Here is a 12,579-nt window from a genome sequence, read left to right on the forward strand (position 1 = left end):
TCCGCTGATGTTCTAGTCTGCATATTTGATACTGTTGAGCTATTCTACGTCGGTTCCGACTACATTGGTAGCTGGATTTCACTCGTTTGTTGTCAATCTGTGCCAAATTGTATTATTTCGTCTCAAAACCGGCATAGATCGATTTCGCCTCAATACCGGTATAGATCGATTCCGCCTCAAAACCGGCATAGATCGTTTCCGCTGATGTTCTAGTCTGCATATTTGATACTGCTGAGCTATTCTACGTCTGTTGGGACCACTTTGGTCGCCGGATTTCACTCGTTCGTGGTCAATCTGTGCCAAATGGTATTATTTCGTCTCAAAACCGGCATAGATCGATTTCGCGTCAAAACCAGCATAGATCTATTCCTCTAATGTTATAGTCTGCATATTTGATACTTTTGAGCTATTCTACGTCGGTTCGGACTACAATGGTCGCTGGATTTTAGTCGTTCGTGGTCAATCTGTGCCAAATTGTATTATTTCGTCTCAAAACCGGCATAGATCGATTCCGCTGATGTTCTAGTCTGCATATTTGATACTTTTGAGCTATTCTACGTCGGTTCGGACTACAATGGTCGCTGGATTTTACTCGTTCGTGGTCAATCTGTGCCAAATTGTATTATTTCGTCTCAAAACCGGCATAGATCGATTCCGCTGATGTTCTAGTCTGCATATTTGATACTTTTGAGCTATTCTACGTCGGTTGGGACTATTTTGGTACGGACTACATTGGTCGCTGGATTTCAGTCGTTCGTAGTCAATCTGTGCCAAATTGTATTATTTCATCTCAAAACTGGCATAGATCGATTCCGCCTCAAAACCGGCATAGATTTTTTCCGCTAATGTTCTAGTCTGCATATTTGATACTTTTGAGCTATTCTACGTCTGTTGGGACTACATTGGTCGCTGGATTTCACTCGTTCGTTGTCAATCTGTGCCAAATTGTATTATTTCGTCTCAAAACCGGCATAGATCGATTCCGCTGATGTTCTAGTCTGCATATTTGATACTTTTGAGCTATTCTACGTCGGTTCGGACTACAATGGTCGCTGGATTTTACTCGTTCGTAGTCAATCTGTGCCAAATTGTATTATTTCGTCTCAAAACCGGCATAGATCGATTCCGCTGATGTTCTAGTCTGCATATTTGATACTGTTGAGCTATTCTACGTTGGGACCACTTTGGTCGCTGGATTTCACTCGTTTGTTGTCAATCTGTGCCAAATTGTACTTTTTTCGTCTCAAAACCGGCATAGATCGATTCCGCTGATGTTCTAGTCTGCATATTTGATACTTTTGAGCTATTCTACGTCGGTTCGGACTACAATGGTCGCTGGATTTTACTCGTTCGTAGTCAATCTGTGCCAAATTGTATTATTTCGTCTCAAAACCGGCATAGATCGATTCCGCTGATGTTCTAGTCTGCATATTTGATACTGTTGAGCTATTCTACGTTGGGACCACTTTGGTCGCTGGATTTCACTCGTTTGTTGTCAATCTGTGCCAAATTGTACTATTTCGTCTCAAAACCGGCATAGATCGATTCCGCCTCAAAACCGGCATAGATCGATTCCGCTGATGTTCTAGTCTGCATATTTGATACTCTTGAGCTATTCTACGTCGGTTCGGACTACATTGGTAGCTGGATTTTACTCGTTCCTGGTCAATCTGTGCCAAATTGTATTATTTCGTCTCAAAACCGGCATAGATCGATTTCGCCTCAAAACCGGCATAGATCGATTCCGCCTCAAAACCGGCATAGATCGATTCCGCCTCAAAACCGGCATAGATCGATTCCGCTGATGTTCTAGTCTGCATATTTGATACTTTTGAGCTATTCTACGTCGGTTCGGACTACATTGGTCGCTGGATTTCACTCGTTCGTTGTCAATCTGTGCCAAATTATATTATTTCGTCTCAAAACCGGCATAGATCTATTCCGCTAATGTTCTAGTCTGCATATTTGATACTTTTGAGCTATTCTACGTCGGTTTGGACTACATTGGTCGCTGGATTTCACTCGTTCGTGGTCAATCTGTGCCAAATTGTATTATTTCGTCTCAAAACCGGCATAGATCGATTTCGCCTCAAAACCGGCATAGATCTATTCCGCTGATGTTCTAGTCTGCATATTTGATACTGTTGAGCTATTCAACGTTGGGACTACATTGGTAGCTGGATTTCACTCGTTCGTGGTCATTCTGTGCCAAATTGTATTATTTCGTCTCAAAACCGGCATAGATCGATTCCGCCTCAAAACCGGCATAGATCGATTCCGTCTCAAAACCGGCATAGATCGATTCCGCTAATGTTCTAGTCTGCATATTTGATACTTTTGAGCTATTCTACGTCGGTTCGGACTACATTGGTAGCTGGATTTCACTCGTTCGTGGTCATTCTGTGCCAAATTGTATTATTTCGTCTCAAAACCGGCATAGATCGATTCCGCCTCAAAACCGGCATAGATCTATTCCGCTAATGTTCTAGTCTGCATATTTGATACTTTTGAGCTCTTCTACGTCTGTTGGGACTACATTGGTCGCTGGATTTCACTCGTTCGTGGTCAATCTGTGCCAAATGGTATTATTTCGTCTCAAAACCGGCATAGATCGATTTCGCCTCAAAACCAGCATAGATCTATTCCGCTAATGTTCTAGTCTGCATATTTGATACTTTTGAGCTATTCTACGTCGGTTCGGACTACATTGGTAGCTGGATTTCACTCGTTCGTGGTCAATCTGTGCCAAATTGTATTACTTCGTGGCAAAACCGGCATAGATCGATTCCGCTGATGTTCTAGTCTGCATATTAGATACTTTTGAGCTATTCTACGTCGGTTGAGACTACATTGGTAGCTGGATTTTACTCGTTCGTGGTCAATCTGTGCCAAATTGTATTATTTCGTCTCAAAACCGGCATAGATCGATTCCGCTAATGTTCTAGTCTGCATATTTGATACTTTTGAGCTATTCTACGTCGGTTGGGACTATTTTGGTAAGGACTACATTGGTCGCTGGATTTCAGTCGTTCGTAGTCAATCTGTGCCAAATTGTATTATTTCATCTCAAAACTGGCATAGATCGATTCCGCCTCAAAACCGGCATAGATCTATTCCGCTAATGTTCTAGTCTGCATATTTGATACTTTTGAGCTATTCTACGTCGGTTGGGACTACATTGGTCTCTGGATTTTACTCGTTCGTGGTCAATATGTGCCAAATTGTATTATTTCGTGGCAAAACCGGCATAGATCGATTCCGCTGATGTTCTAGTCTGCATATTTGATACTTTTGAGCTATTCTACGTCGGTTGGGACTATTTTGGTCGCTGGATTTTACTCGTTCGTGGTCAATCTGTGCCAAATGGTATTATTTCGTCTCAAAACCGGCATAGATCGATTTCGCCTCAAAACCGGCATAGATCGATTCCGCTAATGTTCTAGTCTGCATATTTGATTCTTTTGAGTTATTCTACGTCGGTTCGGACTACATTGGTCGCTGGATTTTACTCGTTCGTGGTCAATCTGTGCCAAATTGTATTACTTCGTCTCAAAACCGGCATAGATCGATTCCGCTGATGTTCTAGTCTGCATATTTGATACTGTTGAGCTATTCTACGTTGGGACCACTTTGGTCGCTGGATTTCACTCGTTTGTTGTCAATCTGTGCCAAATTGTATTATTTCGTCTCAAAACCGGCATAGATCGATGCCGCTGATGTTCTAGTCTGCATATTTGATACTGTTGAGCTATTCTACGTCGGTTCCGACTACATTGGTAGCTGGATTTCACTCGTTTGTTGTCAATCTGTGCCAAATTGTATTATTTCGTCTCAAAACCGGCATAGATCGATTTCGCCTCAATACCGGTATAGATCGATTCCGCCTCAAAACCGGCATAGATCGTTTCCGCTGATGTTCTAGTCTGCATATTTGATACTGCTGAGCTATTCTACGTCTGTTGGGACCACTTTGGTCGCCGGATTTCACTCGTTCGTGGTCAATCTGTGCCAAATGGTATTATTTCGTCTCAAAACCGGCATAGATCGATTTCGCGTCAAAACCAGCATAGATCTATTCCTCTAATGTTCTAGTCTGCATATTTGATACTTTTGAGCTATTCTACGTCGGTTCGGACTACAATGGTCGCTGGATTTTACTCGTTCGTGGTCAATCTCTGCCAAATTGTATTATTTCGTCTCAAAACCGGCATAGATCGATTCCGCTGATGTTCTAGTCTGCATATTTGATACTTTTGAGCTATTCTACGTCGGTTCGGACTACAATGGTCGCTGGATTTTACTCGTTCGTGGTCAATCTGTGCCAAATTGTATTATTTCGTCTCAAAACCGGCATAGATCGATTCCGCTGATGTTCTAGTCTGCATATTTGATACTTTTGAGCTATTCTACGTCGGTTGGGACTATTTTGGTACGGACTACATTGGTCGCTGGATTTCAGTCGTTCGTAGTCAATCTGTGCCAAATTGTATTATTTCATCTCAAAACTGGCATAGATCGATTCCGCCTCAAAACCGGCATAGATCTTTTCCGCTAATGTTCTAGTCTGCATATTTGATACTTTTGAGCTATTCTACGTCTGTTGGGACTACATTGGTCGCTGGATTTCACTCGTTCGTTGTCAATCTGTGCCAAATTGTATTATTTCGTCTCAAAACCGGCATAGATCGATTCCGCTGATGTTCTAGTCTGCATATTTGATACTTTTGAGCTATTCTACGTCGGTTCGGACTACAATGGTCGCTGGATTTTACTCGTTCGTAGTCAATCTGTGCCAAATTGTATTATTTCATCTCAAATCTGGCATAGATCGATTCCGCCTCAAAACCGGCATAGATCTATTCCGCTAATGTTCTAGTCTGCATATTTGATACTTTTGAGCTATTCTACGTCGGTTCGGACTACAGTGGTCGCTGGATTTTACTCGTTCGTAGTCAATCTGTGTCAAATTGTATTATTTCGTCTCAAAACCGGCATAGATCGATTCCGCTGATGTTCTAGTCTGCATATTTGATACTGTTGAGCTATTCTACGTTGGGACCACTTTGGTCGCTGGATTTCACTCGTTTGTTGTCAATCTGTGCCAAATTGTATTATTTCGTCTCAAAACCGGCATAGATCGATTTCGCCTCAATACCGGTATAGATCGATTCCGCCTCAAAACCGGCATAGATCGTTTCCGCTGATGTTCTAGTCTGCATATTTGATACTGCTGAGCTATTCTACGTCTGTTGGGACCACTTTGGTGGCCGGATTTCACTCGTTCGTGGTCAATCTGTGCCAAATGGTATTATTTCGTCTCAAAACCGGCATAGATCGATTTCGCGTCAAAACCAGCATAGATCTATTCCTCTAATGTTCTAGTCTGCATATTTGATACTTTTGAGCTATTCTACGTCGGTTCGGACTACAATGGTCGCTGGATTTTACTCGTTCGTGGTCAATCTGTGCCAAATTGTATTATTTCGTCTCAAAACCGGCATAGATCGATTCCGCTGATGTTCTAGTCTGCATATTTGATACTTTTGAGCTATTCTACGTCGGTTGGGACTATTTTGGTACGGACTACATTGGTCGCTGGATTTCAGTCGTTCGTAGTCAATCTGTGCCAAATTGTATTATTTCATCTCAAAACTGGCATAGATCGATTCCGCCTCAAAACCAGCATAGATCTATTCCGCTAATGTTCTAGTCTGCATATTTGATACTTTTGAGCTATTCTACGTCGGTTCGGACTACATTGGTAGCTGGATTTCACTCGTTCGTGGTCAATCTGTGCCAAATTGTATTACTTCGTGGCAAAACCGGCATAGATCGATTCCGCTGATGTTCTAGTCTGCATATTAGATACTTTTGAGCTATTCTACGTCGGTTGAGACTACATTGGTAGCTGGATTTTACTCGTTCGTGGTCAATCTGTGCCAAATTGTATTATTTGGTCTCAAAACCGGCATAGATCGATTCCGCTAATGTTCTAGTCTGCATATTTGATACTTTTGAGCTATTCTACGTCGGTTGGGACTATTTTGGTACGGACTACATTGGTCGCTGGATTTCAGTCGTTCGTAGTCAATCTGTGCCAAATTGTATTATTTCATCTCAAAACTGGCATAGATCGATTCCGCCTCAAAACCGGCATAGATCTATTCCGTTAATGTTCTAGTCTGCATATTTGATACTTTTGAGCTATTCTACGTCGGTTGGGACTACATTGGTCTCTGGATTTTACTCGTTCGTGGTCAATATGTGCCAAATTGTATTATTTCGTGGCAAAACCGGCATAGATCGATTCCGCTGATGTTCTAGTCTGCATATTTGATACTTTTGAGCTATTCTACGTCGGTTGGGACTATTTTGGTCGCTGGATTTTACTCGTTCGTGGTCAATCTGTGCCAAATGGTATTATTTCGTCTCAAAACCGGCATAGATCGATTTCGCCTCAAAACCGGCATAGATCGATTCCGCTAATGTTCTAGTCTGCATATTTGATTCTTTTGAGTTATTCTACGTCGGTTCGGACTACATTGGTCGCTGGATTTTACTCGTTCGTGGTCAATCTGTGCCAAATTGTATTACTTCGTCTCAAAACCGGCATAGATCGATTCCGCTGATGTTCTAGTCTGCATATTTGATACTGTTGAGCTATTCTACGTTGGGACCACTTTGGTCGCTGGATTTCACTCGTTTGTTGTCAATCTGTGCCAAATTGTATTATTTCGTCTCAAAACCGGCATAGATCGATTCCGCTGATGTTCTAGTCTGCATATTTGATACTGTTGAGCTATTCTACGTCGGTTCCGACTACATTGGTAGCTGGATTTCACTCGTTTGTTGTCAATCTGTGCCAAATTGTATTATTTCGTCTCAAAACCGGCATAGATCGATTTCGCCTCAATACCGGTATAGATCGATTCCGCCTCAAAACCGGCATAGATCGTTTCCGCTGATGTTCTAGTCTGCATATTTGATACTGCTGAGCTATTCTACGTCTGTTGGGACCACTTTGGTCGCCGGATTTCACTCGTTCGTGGTCAATCTGTGCCAAATGGTATTATTTCGTCTCAAAACCGGCATAGATCGATTTCGCGTCAAAACCAGCATAGATCTATTCCTCTAATGTTCTAGTCTGCATATTTGATACTTTTGAGCTATTCTACGTCGGTTCGGACTACAATGGTCGCTGGATTTTACTCGTTCGTGGTCAATCTCTGCCAAATTGTATTATTTCGTCTCAAAACCGGCATAGATCGATTCCGCTGATGTTCTAGTCTGCATATTTGATACTTTTGAGCTATTCTACGTCGGTTGGGACTATTTTGGTACGGACTACATTGGTCGCTGGATTTCAGTCGTTCGTAGTCAATCTGTGCCAAATTGTATTATTTCATCTCAAAACTGGCATAGATCGATTCCGCCTCAAAACCGGCGTAGATCTTTTCCGCTAATGTTCTAGTCTGCATATTTGATACTTTTGAGCTATTCTACGTCTGTTGGGACTACATTGGTCGCTGGATTTCACTCGTTCGTTGTCAATCTGTGCCAAATTGTATTATTTCGTCTCAAAACCGGCATAGATCGATTCCGCTGATGTTCTAGTCTGCATATTTGATACTTTTGAGCTATTCTACGTCGGTTCGGACTACAATGGTCGCTGGATTTTACTCGTTCGTAGTCAATCTGTGCCAAATTGTATTATTTCATCTCAAATCTGGCATAGATCGATTCCGCCTCAAAACCGGCATAGATCTATTCCGCTAATGTTCTAGTCTGCATATTTGATACTTTTGAGCTATTCTACGTCGGTTCGGACTACAGTGGTCGCTGGATTTTACTCGTTCGTAGTCACTCTGTGTCAAATTGTATTATTTCGTCTCAAAACCGGCATAGATCGATTCCGCTGATGTTCTAGTCTGCATATTTGATACTGTTGAGCTATTCTACGTTGGGACCACTTTGGTCGCTGGATTTCACTCGTTTGTTGTCAATCTGTGCCAAATTGTATTATTTCGTCTCAAAACCGGCATAGATCGATTTCGCCTCAATACCGGTATAGATCGATTCCGCCTCAAAACCGGCATAGATCGTTTCCGCTGATGTTCTAGTCTGCATATTTGATACTGCTGAGCTATTCTACGTCTGTTGGGACCACTTTGGTCGCCGGATTTCACTCGTTCGTGGTCAATCTGTGCCAAATGGTATTATTTCGTCTCAAAACCGGCATAGATCGATTTCGCGTCAAAACCAGCATAGATCTATTCCTCTAATGTTCTAGTCTGCATATTTGATACTTTTGAGCTATTCTACGTCGGTTCGGACTACAATGGTCGCTGGATTTTACTCGTTCGTGGTCAATCTGTGCCAAATTGTATTATTTCGTCTCAAAACCGGCATAGATCGATTTCGCCTCAATACCGGTATAGATCGATTCCGCCTCAAAACCGGCATAGATCGATTCCGCTGATGTTCTAGTCTGCATATTTGATACTGTTGAGCTATTCTACGTTGGGACCACTTTGGTCGCTGGATTTCACTCGTTTGTTGTCAATCTGTGCCAAATTGTATTATTTCGTCTCAAAACCGGCATAGATCGATTTCGCCTCAATACCGGTATAGATCGATTCCGCCTCAAAATCGGCATAGATCGATTCCGCTGATGTTCTAGTCTGCATATTTGATACTTTTGAGCTATTCTACGTCGGTTCGGACTACATTGTTCGCTGGATTTTACTCGTTCGTGGTCAATCTGTGCCAAATTGTATTATTTCGTCTCAAAACCGGCATAGATCGATTCCGCTGATGTTCTAGTCTCCATATTTGATACTGCTGAGCTATTCTACGTCTGTTGGGACCACTTTGGTCGCTGGATTTCACTCGGTCGTGGTCAATCTGTGCCAAATGGTATTATTTCGTCTCAAAACCGGCATAGATCGATTTCGCCTCAAAACGAGCATAGATCTATTCCGCTAATGATCTAGTCTGCATATTTGATACTTTTGAGCTATTCTACGTCGGTTCGGACTACATTGGTCGCTGGATTTCAGTCGTTCGTAGTCAATCTGTGCCAAATTGTATTATTTCATCTCAAAACGGGCATAGATCGATTCCGCCTCAAAACCGGCATAGATCGATTCCGCTGATGTTCTAGTCTGCATATTTGATACTTTTGAGCTATTCTACGTCGGTTCGGACTACATTGGTCGCTGGATTTTACTCGTTCGTGGTCAATCTGTGCCAAATTGTATTATTTCGTCTCAAAACCGGCATAGACCGATTCCGCTGATGTTCTAGTCTGCATATTTGATACTTTTGAGCTATTCTACGTCGGTTGGGACTACATTGGTCGCTGGATTTCACTCGTTCGTGGTCAATCAGTGCCAAATTGTATTATTTCGTCTCAAAACCGGCATAGATCGATTCCGCTGAGGTTCTAGTCTGCATATTTGATACTGCTGAGCTATTCTACGTCGGTTGGGACTATTTTGGTACGGACTACATTGGTCGCTAGATTTCAGTCGTTCGTAGTCAATCTGTGCCAAATTGTATTATTTCATCTCAAAACTGGCATAGATCGATTCCGCCTCAAAACCGGCATAGATCGATTCCGCTGATGTTCTAGTCTGCATATTTGATACTGCTGAGCAATTCTACGTCGGTTGGGACTATTTTGGTACGGACTACATTGGTCGCTAGATTTCAGTCGTTCGTAGTCAATCTGTGCCAAATTGTATTATTTCATCTCAAAACTGGCATAGATCGATTCCGCCTCAAAACCGGCATAGATCGATTCCGCTGATGTTCTAGTCTGCATATTTGATACTGCTGAGCAATTCTACGTCGGTTGGGACTATTTTGGTACGGACTACATTGGTCGCTGGATTTCAGTCGTTCGTAGTCAATCTGTGCCAAATTGTATTATTTCATCTCAAAACCGGCATAGATCGATTCCGCTGATGTTCTAGTCTGCATATTTGATACTGCTGAGCTATTCTACGTCGGTTGGGACTATTTTGGTACGGACTACATTGGTCGCTGGATTTCACTCGTTCGTTGTCAATCTGTGCCAAATTGTATTATTTCATCTCAAAACTGGCATAGATCGATTCCGCCTCAAAACCGGCATAGATCTATTCCGCTAATGTTCTAGTCTGCATATTTGATACTTTTGAGCTATTCTACGTCGGTTCGGACTACATTGGTCGCTGGATTTCACTCGTTCGTTGTCAATCTGTGCCAAATTGTATTATTTCGTCTCAAAACCGGCATAGATCGATTCCGCTGAGGTTCTAGTCTGCATATTTGATACTTTTGAGCTATTCTACGTCGGTTCGGACTACATTGGTCGCTGGATTTCACTCGTTCGTTGTCAATCTGTGCCAAATTGTATTATTTCGCCTCAAAACCGGCAGATCGATTCCGCCTCAAAACCGGCATAGATCTATTCCGCTAATGTTCTAGTCTGCATATTTGATACTTTTGAGCTATTCTACGTCGGTTGGGACTATTTTAGTCGCTGGATTTTACTCGTTCGTGGTCAATCTGTGCCAAATGGTATTATTTCGTCTCAAAACCGGCATAGATCGATTTCGCCTCAAAAACAGCATAGATCGATTCCGCTAATGTTCTAGTCTGCATATTTGATACTTTTGAGCTATTCTACGTCGGTTCGGACTACATTGGTCGCTGGATTTTACTCGTTCGTGGTCAATCTGTGCCAATTTGTATTATTTCGTCTCAAAACCGGCATAGATCGATTCCGCTGATGTTCTAGTCTGCATATTTGATACTTTTGAGTTCTTCACTTCAATTTTCATAATTTTCATGATTTTGATCAATTTTCATAATTTTCATGATTTTTATCAATTTTCATGATTTTGCTCATTTTTTAGTTTTTGAACCAATTTTCATGATTTTGATCAATTTTCATGATTTTTATCAATTTTCATGATTTTGCTCATTTTTTAGTTTTTGAACCAATTTTCATGATTTTGATCAATTTTCATCATTTTCAAGATTTTTATCAGTTTTCATGATTTTGCTAATTTTTTAGTTTTTGAACCAATTTTCATGATTTTGATCAATTTTCATAATTTTCATTATTTTTATCAATTTTCATAATTTTGCTCATTTTTTAGTTTTTGAACCAATTTTCATGATTTTGATCAATTTTCATAATTTTCATGATTTCTATCAATTTTCATGATTTTGCTCATTTTTTAGTTTTTGAACCAATTTTCATGATTTTGATCAATTTTCACAATTTTCATGATTTTAATCAATTTTCATGATTTTGCTCATTTTTTAGTTTTTGAACCAATTTTCATGATTTTGATTTTCATAATTTTCATTATTTTTATCAATTTTCATGATTTTGCTAATTTTTTAGTTTTTGAACCAATTTTCATGATTTTGATCAATTTTCATAATTTTCATGATTTTGCTCATTTTTTAGTTTTTGAACCAATTTTCATGATTTCGCCTCAATACCGGTATAGATCTATTCCGCTAATGTTCTAGTCTGCATATTTGATACTTTTGAGCTATTCTACGTCGGTTGGGACTACATTGGTTGCTGGATTTTACTCGTTCGTGGTCAATCTGTGCCAAATTGTATTATTTCGTCTCAAAACCGGCATAGATCGATTCCGCTGAGGTTCTAGTCTGCATATTTGATACTGCTGAGCTATTCTACGTCTGTTGGGACCACTTTGGTCGCTGGATTTCACTCGTTCGTGGTCAATCTGTGCCAAATGGTATTATTTCGTCTCAAAACCGGCATAGATCGATTTCGTCTCAAAACCGGCATAGATCGATTCCGCTGATGTTCTAGTCTGCATATTTGATACTGCTGAGCAATTCTACGTCGGTTCGGACTATTTTGGTACCGACTACATTGGTCGCTGGATTTCAGTCGTTCGTAGTCAATCTGTGCCAAATTGTATTATTTCATCTCAAAACTGGCATAGATCGATTCCGCCTCAAAACCGGCATAGATCTATTCTTATTCTGCTAATGTTGGGACTACATTGGTCGCTGGATTTCACTCGTTCGTGGTCAATTAGTGCCAAATTGTATTATTTCGTCTCAAAACCGGCATAGATCGATTCCGCTGAGGTTCTAGTCTGCATATTTGATACTGCTGAGCTATTCTACGTCTGTTGGGACTACTTTACTCGTTCGTGGTCAATCTGTGCCAAATTGTATTATTTCGTGGCAAAACCGGCATAGATCGATTCCGCCACAAAACCGGCATAGATCGATTCCGCCTCAAAACCGGCATAGATCTATTCCGCTAATGTTCTAGTCTGCATATTTGATACTTTTGAGCTATTCTACGTCTGTTGGGACTACATTGGTCGCTGGATTTCACTCGTTCGTTGTCAATCTGTGCCAAATTGTATTATTTCGTCTCAAAACCGGCATAGATCGATTCCGCTGATGTTCTAGTCTGCATATTTGATACTGCTGAGCTATTCTACGTCGGTTGGGACTATTTTGGTACGGACTACATTGGTCGCTGGATTTCAGTCGTTCGTAGTCAATCTGTGCCAAATTGTATTATTT

This window comes from Ips typographus, unplaced genomic scaffold (assembly GCF_016097725.1).
Source record: "Ips typographus isolate SLU unplaced genomic scaffold, UJ_Ityp_2.0 IpsContig115, whole genome shotgun sequence".
NCBI lineage: Eukaryota > Metazoa > Arthropoda > Insecta > Coleoptera > Curculionidae > Ips > Ips typographus.